General features: G+C 37.7%; 1 long non-coding RNA gene across 13 annotated transcripts; it reads left to right on the forward strand.

Moving 5' to 3' along the window:
- The first annotated feature begins 5,453 nt into the window (after positions 1–5,453).
- LOC113356735 lies at positions 5,454–8,142 on the forward strand. Of its 13 annotated transcripts, XR_003363163.1 has the most exons (8): positions 5,454–5,932; positions 6,015–6,088; positions 6,213–6,627; positions 6,913–6,965; positions 7,088–7,102; positions 7,207–7,274; positions 7,357–7,485; positions 7,567–7,957. It is a non-coding gene; the product is annotated as an uncharacterized LOC113356735 (long non-coding RNA). The 13 variants fall into 13 exon arrangements; XR_003363159.1 differs by having other exon boundaries at positions 6,208–6,284; positions 6,389–7,102; positions 7,567–8,142; XR_003363158.1 differs by having other exon boundaries at positions 6,213–6,965; positions 7,567–8,142.
- The last annotated feature ends 224 nt before the right edge of the window (positions 8,143–8,366 follow it).

Here is an 8,366-nt window from a genome sequence, read left to right on the forward strand (position 1 = left end):
ATCAAAAGGTTTCAGAACATATGAATCCAACTCATGGTAACTTAGAAAGAATAACATTTTTTACTGCCACCTCTTAAAGTCTTTTCCAGAAAACTTTGCATGCCTTTCAACATCGTTCTTACCCATTGTTACAGACAGAAAACAGAAATATCGTGTTAAGATTGTTGCGTCTGTAACAATAAAACACTCAAGAAAGATGTAAGAATAAAAGGATTAATTTCTGGAAAGTAAATAGACACTCAATTGGACTGCAAACAGAGGACAGAGTCACGTGTTCAACACGCTGTCCTTAACACGATATTTGACCGGTACGCCTCAAGAATGAGTGATGCCTATACCCTGTGGTCAAGTTCGTATCCAGGATAAAACTGCCCGTTGCAAGCACTGTTAGCAATACAGTACTTGCCCACTCTTACGACCTCAACAACAATTGCGCACGGAATGAAAAATAAAGGATCACACAGGGGGAGAAGACGAAAAGAAGAGGATAGTAGCTCTTCTGGACACAAAAAGCGAAATGAGAGAAAGTGATCACTTTATATAGGGGAGAATAGAGAGAGGTCTCATAAACGCGCATTAAAACAATTTCAATTAATTCTGATTTTTTTCCAACGGTTTGAAACGTTCATGCGTCATTATGTTTGATATAAAACGTTCATGCAAATATAAATTTGAAATAAAAACGTTCATGCAAATTTAAGTTTGATATAAAACGTTCATGCAAATTAATGTTGATATAACGTTCATGCATAGACATAATGTCGCCCAAAGATTTATTTTGTTTGAAATCTTTTAAGTATTAATTCAAAAATTCAAAAGAAGTTTTGCCAAAAAATATAAGTCTTTACCCACACCCACACTCGAGCCGGCCCGCTCGCCCGCACGGACGACGGTGGCGTGCTTCGGTGCGATTGCACCAACTAGCCCATTGCCTAAGTCCTCTCCCTCGCACAAAAGTGCTAGTGCCCTAAGGGCCACTCTAATATCAAAATTTTCAATACTTATGGAGAGGTATCATCTTTAGTTTTCCCTATGTGGGACTAAAGGTTCATTCACAAATAGTGAAAATGAGCTAGTGTCCTTAGTGACCAATAAATCCTAAGTTCCAATCCCACCAAGACCAAAAACCAAACTATTTTATAAATTCATTTTCTCTAACAGAAGATCCACTTATGCTGTTGAGATGCACCTGTGTTGCTGTTGCTGTGGCGAACCCAACCCTGCTGCAAGAATGGAGGCCCTGCTGAGCTGGTGTTGCGGTCAAGTTGCTGCCACTAAGTGATAAACGAAGCTATTGCTACCCACTGGAATTGTCAACTGTCACTGCTGCTCACTTGATGATGATCCGACGTAAGACTCACCTTCAACATTAGAGCATATACGAAGCAAGCTCAGACAACCAATAGAAACAGACTTGCCGATGATGATACAGATAGTTTCAATTGCTGTAGGCATACCTATTAGCGTCGCATATCTATTTATTTTATGCAGGTATATTTCATGGATTGGTTATCTACCAAAGGCACTCAAATAGAAAAATTAAATGAACGGGAAGAATGGTTCAACTGTACGTTGCATGCCTGGTGTCTTCTCGTACCTTTGACGCTGATGATACATAGTCTTGCAAAGACGATGCAAAATCCGAAGACAAAGACGAAAAGCTGGACGATGATTCAAAGTTCAATGAAGGTGAACCAAAAGATCAAAGATGATGTGAAATCCTGCGCCGATGACGCATAGTCTTGTAACGATGAGCCGAACCTTTACTACGTACGATCATCCAAGGTCAGAAGCCGATGATCCAAAGTCCTGGATGATAAACCAAAGTCGATGTCGATGATTCAAAACTAGCAGACGATGCTTAATCCGAGGACGCTGATACAAGCCCAACTAGGACGAAAACTCCATCACGATGATATTACTAATTCAGTCCGCTAAGTGATGAACATAGTTGTTGCTGCCCGTTGCAGTTGTCAGTCACCGTTTGCTGATTACTTCGTGATGGACCGACGTGAGAATCACCTTCAACACGGAGCGCGGATGGAGCAATCTTCTCCATTAAACCAATAAAAGCGGACCTGCCAACAATGACGAAGACAGTCTTAAATACCTTCGTTGCTACCGGCAAGTCTTACAATGACGTACATAGAGCTGATGCTGGATGATGTGTGGAGTTCTTCATGGCGCATGCATGGGGCAAGTACACAACACAACAGGGCAAACTCCAACGAGAAAGGATAAGGTACATTTGAACTCTTCATTTGCAGGGACGTTGCAAAATTTCGGTAAAGAATAGGGGCAAGTATTAATATTTTGTCGTAGTATATTCTTCACCGAAATTCTTCCACAAAGAACACAAAAGCCTCTCGACAAGGAACATTTTAAGGAAACAACAACCAATACAGTGACAAACAAGATAGAAATAATTTTTCTCAAGGATCGTTCACCAACAACCTTCAATAAAAGGGACAAATTGTATACACCATATCTACACCGTACATGTGGCGAATGATAAAGAAGCGGAGCAGGATATTACAATGAAATGATAACACTACATCAACTCTAAGAGTCCTTCATAGGTAAGATATGTCAGAGATATTTTGGAGAAAGATGTCAGAGATATTTTGTCTATAAAGGAGAGATAAGGTGGAGAGAGAAGGGGGAGACTTTTTTGGGAGCTAGAAAAGGAGGAGTAACAAATCCACTACCTCTGAAGAGAGGAATAATAGCTGGATTGGTTTACTACCTTCGTTTTTACTATTTTCGTTCTACCTTCGTTACCTTCGTTTTACCTTCGTTACTAGAAACCTTCACTGAACTTCATTATCATTAATGGAGCTCATCAACCTTGTAACAAATCAAAAGCATAATAAACTTTCTTTTACCTTCCCGTGGATGTAGACACTCCGTTGTCGAACCACGTTAATTATCTTTGTATGAATCTCTTATTTACTTGTTTATATTTCATCTTTTACTTGTTGTTTTATGGTTTAAATCAAGATCCAATGATCTTGTTCATTTGGTTGTTGCTACTAGAAAAATGGTAGTAACAATCATCCAGATTAGGGCTCTATTCGGACAACCTGCTCAAGATCCTAGAGCTGCTCCATCTGTTGAAGCTACGCAAGCTCCTGCAGCTGCCCAGCAAGAACAAGTTTGATGGTTTGGGCCTATATTTCTATTTATAGCACCATTTCCATGTAGTTCTTCCCTACTCTTCTATCTTATCAGTATGTACGAGCACTTAATAAATAAAAAATCTTTATAAAATCCTTATTGTTGTCAAATATTAACGTTTTTTTTTTAAATTGCACACCCATAGGCTTTTTTACAGAAAATGGGCTATATAGCCAAAATGGCTCTTTTTCTGGGTCAAATGGACGGGTATACTATCAGTCTGGGTGAAATGGACAGTAGCCACGTGGTTTCAGTTCAGACACTTGTACCCCCACTAATTCTTTAAACACGGGAAACATCTCCCAGATCTCATCTCTTTCCTCACTTTCTTCTTCTATCACAAAAGAATTTTCTTCGTCCTCCGTCTTCATCAGCAGACAACCAACACCACCAGGATCAATAATATCTCCACCACCATCAACATCTCCATCTCCACCATCACAAACACCAACAACAACATCATCAACACCACCATCGTAAAAACCAACAACATATTATCTCCACCAACAAAAACAACAAACTCACCATCAAAGACACCACCACCACCATCAACAACATCACTGTATTCCTTCATTTTCCCGACCACTACAAACTCCAGCAACACCATCATCGAAAACGCCCCCAATATCATTTTTTTTTTGAATATCCTAATTAAATTGAGGTTAATTTCTTAGATTGATTGAAGCTAATTAAAGAAATTGGGTTTTGTTTTCTATCAATTTCACAAGATGAGTAAGTTTCCTAAACCCAATTTTGATAAAGCCCTAAAAAAAAATTTGATGCATTTGAATGAATGTTTCATATATCTTGTGTTATTACTGGATGAAACCGGTTTCGCCTTGTGTTTCCACAGTATGAGCCTGGTTTCATCATTTGTTGCTACTAGTTGAGTTTGTTGTACATCTTATGTTTTACTGGATGAAACTGATTTCATCTTGAGTTTCCATAGGATGAGCCTGGTTTCATCATTTGTTGCTACTAGATGAACGTTTCGTACATCTTCCTGTTTAGATTGGACTGATTTTAGTTTCATCCAATTTTTATACTAGGATGAAATTGGTTTCATCCTGTTTTATATGAAACCAATAATCTATTTCACTCATTTTGAACTAGGATGAAACCCGGTTTCATCTATAGGTAGGATGAATTTATGATTTTTGAATTAGGTATCACTCATTTTAAACAAGGATGAAATTGGGTTGAATTTGGTTTCACCCATTTTAAACTAGGATGCAACTGGTTTCATCCTATACTAGGTTACTCTGTTTTTTTCTCTGTTTGAGGTTACTCTGTTTTTTGCTCTGTTTGAGGTAACTGATGGTTGTTGGAGGAGAAGATGTTCATGGGTTTATTGGCTTTGGTTTGAATTGGTGTTTGGTTGAGACAATTTGAGCTGGGGGTGGTGGTGGTGGTGGTGGTGGTGGTCTGATGTTGCTAAGAAAGATGTGAAATTAAGGGTTTTACATGCATGAAATGGTGGTGATTTGAGCTGAGATTGCAATGGTGGAATGGAGTTGAAAATTCATGGACATGTTTAAGGAGATTACTCTGTTTTTTGTTGTACTCTGTTTTTTTGCTCTGTTTTACGTACTCTGTACTCTGTTTTTTGCTCTGTTTTGCTGTGGTGGTCTGAGATTGCAATGGTGGTATATGTTGGACAGAGCATACTCTGTTTTTTGGTCTGTTTTGTTGTACTCTGTTTTTTTTTTCTTCCAATTATTGTATGGAATATATACGTATGTTCTGTTTTTTGTTCTTGTAATTTTTAGTGGATTTGAGCTGAAATACACGTACATGTTGAAGGAGATTACTCTATTTTTTGTTGAGATTGCAGAGTACTCTGTTTTTTTCCATCCTTTACTAACCCAGTAAACATTTGAAGAAGATATGGACATATTAGTCTATTCCAATTAATTAACAAAAAATATTCTGGGTGAAATATCCAAATTGGCTATTTAAACATTATTTTTTTTATTACTGTCCATATAAGCAATATCTAAACCTAAAAATCTATTTCACCCGGGAATTCTTGCTTTTCATCTTTTTGACCAATTTTGTACTTTTTTTTATTGAGTGAAGCTGTAGAAAATTACCTATTCCGTGAAAAGGTGCAAATATTGTTCAACTCTTCATAAACTTGACAACAATGTGCGTGTTGAGAATCACTTGGATCGGCCGAGTGAGTTATTCAGAATTTGACCAATTTATCCTCCCTGGTCGAGTTAATAGAGCACCAGTAGTGTGGGGTTAGGTCAGAGTTTATGGGTCAGCAACAAATGGACACATCTTCTTCCCCCTTTCTTCCTTCTTCCCGTTTATCTCGGTTTCTTCTTCCATTTTCATCTTGTATTAGGTTGCAGAGACCTACCGAGATGACTTGAAAAGGAACCATTTTTCAGGACAAATTCCGGATGAATTCGGTGAATCATCTCTGAAACTTTATAAGTATTTTTCTGCTTGTGGGGTGGAGAGACATATACTGCTCGATCTCGCATTTTTCTTCCTTGTATTGATCTTAATATCAATTCGCCATGCTAGGGATTTGTCTTTCAATGAGACTTATGTGGACATACCATTTTCAGTATCAAAGTTGAAAGAATCGGAAACATTATAAGCTTCTATTGCCATTGGGTGGTTATAGTCCATTGTTCTGTGATTTTATCCAGCGGTGAAATTCTTTTGCGGATTTTGAAAAGCAATCAGCTAACTGGAACGTTCCTTCATCTTTGTCACAGATTCCAAACTTGAGAATCATGTAAGTTTCACTAAGTTTACAGTTCTTCGCAATCTAATATTCTCAATTTTTTTTACTGAAATACAAATTGTCTTTGTTCTAGGGACCTGGCCCAAAAAATAAACTGAGTGGTGAGATACCTAGACTTGTCTACTTGAATGAAGTTCTAACATATTTGTAAGTTTATGAGTCCATGTTATTTGAGTATTCATCTCATTTTTTGAGTTACTGTAAATCCTTGGCTTATTGCCAGTATTTTTTGGGTGGTGTATAATTGTTTCGGATTTTTCTTGTAGTGCAGGGGCTTGTGTGAGAACAATTTGGTATAGAGTTTCTCTTCTGATATCTTCCAATTAACAGGCTTGTGGTTATTGTAAGTTTTTATGCTTTGTCAAATATATAGTTAATGACTCTTTCTCTACACCTTCTAGGGAAGATATGTGTTTATTAATGTCATCATGTTTATATGTTTCTTAGTGATGTAAGAAATAACAGCCTTACTAGTAGCATACCTATGAATACTAGAAACTGTGCGGGCTTCTAGGTCTTGTACGTATCAACAAGCTCAATCACATATTTCTCATGAACATAAAGTTGCGGACTTGCGGTTTCTAGCTAGAAACCGACTCTCTGTTTCTTTGTTTCATAAGGATTTGTCCTACAACCAGCTTACCGGGGAGATCCGTTTAACGTGTATTTCTACAAGTGGACACACTGTACGTAATTCTTAATTTCCTTTCAGTTATCCAGTTTAAACATATCTCAAGGGTCTATCCTGGTTATGATTTAGCTGATAATACCTGCGTTTTTCTATTTTTCAAATGGACGACCTCTACAAGAAAACAGACTCATTTGGAAAATTTCATCTATTGTTGGTCAGATGTAGGCACTTGCTGTTTTGTCAGGACTTTTGGCTTGGTCATAGTGAGCTAATATCAAGATTCAGTTATAACCTCTTGTTCATCTTTATTGACCTGTTCAGTGTTTTATATTTACTACAGAGACCTTAGCTGCAACTCGTTAAATTTGGGAAGCTCACTGAGTTGTATGATTTGTAAGTGTTTGTTGAAAAACTTATTATGTGTTTCAATATCTTGATTTAAGTAGACCTTCTTACAGCAATGTATCTCACAACAATCTCTTCGGTGATATCCCCACTGGTAACAACTTCTCAAGGTCTCGTGTTGATAGGTATGTGAAAATTCATTTGTTCCAGTCGTGACAAAAAAAAAAAGAACAAAAAAACAGAATTTTTATCTCTGTTAAATTTGACCCCAGTTTCACCTTTCTGCCAGCTTTGTAGGAAATCCCAGTCTTTAAGGTTATTGGCTTGTTTCTCCATGCCAGTATCCACCAGATTGGCGTAAGTTCAACTACAAAGCCAAAGATTTATATCGTATTTCATTTCCTTCCCCCTATACCTCACACATTTTATTCTTTTGCAGCTTCAATATCCAAAGCCGCCATCTTACATATTGCACTGGGTGCCCTTGTTCTACTTCTCCTTATCTTTTTAGCAGCATTTTGAGCACACAATCCAAAACCTTTTGCAGAAGGGTCGCCGGGAAAACCAGGTACTTTTTCATCAAATAAACAACATTAATCCCTGGTCAAGTATTCTAGGGGCTAATAAAGAGTACTCTTTTGTTATGCAGCTATGTATACCTCACCAAAGCTCGTGATCTTCACATGAACATGGCACTTCATGTGTATGAAGACATCATGAGAGTGACTGAGAACTTAAGTGAGAAGTATTATCTAAAATGGTCGGGATTATTCCAAGTAGTCCATATCATGCTTCACTTAAGGTCGGAAGTGGTCGGGATTATGGGGATTCACTCATCATGGTTGAGAACGAGCATATCGGTTGAAGGTTGAGAATGAGAATATCGGGGTTTGACAATGATATATGTGACATCATGGATTTGAAATTATGAAGAGATTCCCTAAATGAACCTAATAATGGTTTGTGATGTAGATTTAACTGTCTACTTACTGGCGTCTTTATACGTTAAAATAATTGGTGGCAATTCACCTTCCCTTTCACAAGGTCCCCTAAACTGCTTCAGTTTTACTTTTTATTTATAGGAAAAACTTAGGCCTGGAAAGGCACTAAGTGAAGTACACAGAGTTGTTGTTGGCAATGGATGTGGAGGCACCACTAGGCCTGCCAACTTTGTTCTTACACAAAATAGCTAAATTGAAAGTTCCCATGTTGTGAGAGCGATTAATAAGTCTAAGGTTCAGTAAAACAAAAGATATGGGATTGATATCCATATTTCCATTCTTGTCTTCTTGGGTGTTGCTTCTTTCATAGTAGGATAGGTGAAATCTTCCTTGAGCAGCTTCATTGTAGAAGAACTTGAATCTATCTAAGATGTCCATTGATTCAGCAGATATGGCTATGTTAGTTTGAATCTATCTAAGATGCCCACCGGAAGGCTAGGTCTGCTCC

Source organism: Papaver somniferum, chromosome 3, assembly GCF_003573695.1.
Source record: "Papaver somniferum cultivar HN1 chromosome 3, ASM357369v1, whole genome shotgun sequence".
NCBI classification, from domain to species: domain Eukaryota; kingdom Viridiplantae; phylum Streptophyta; class Magnoliopsida; order Ranunculales; family Papaveraceae; genus Papaver; species Papaver somniferum.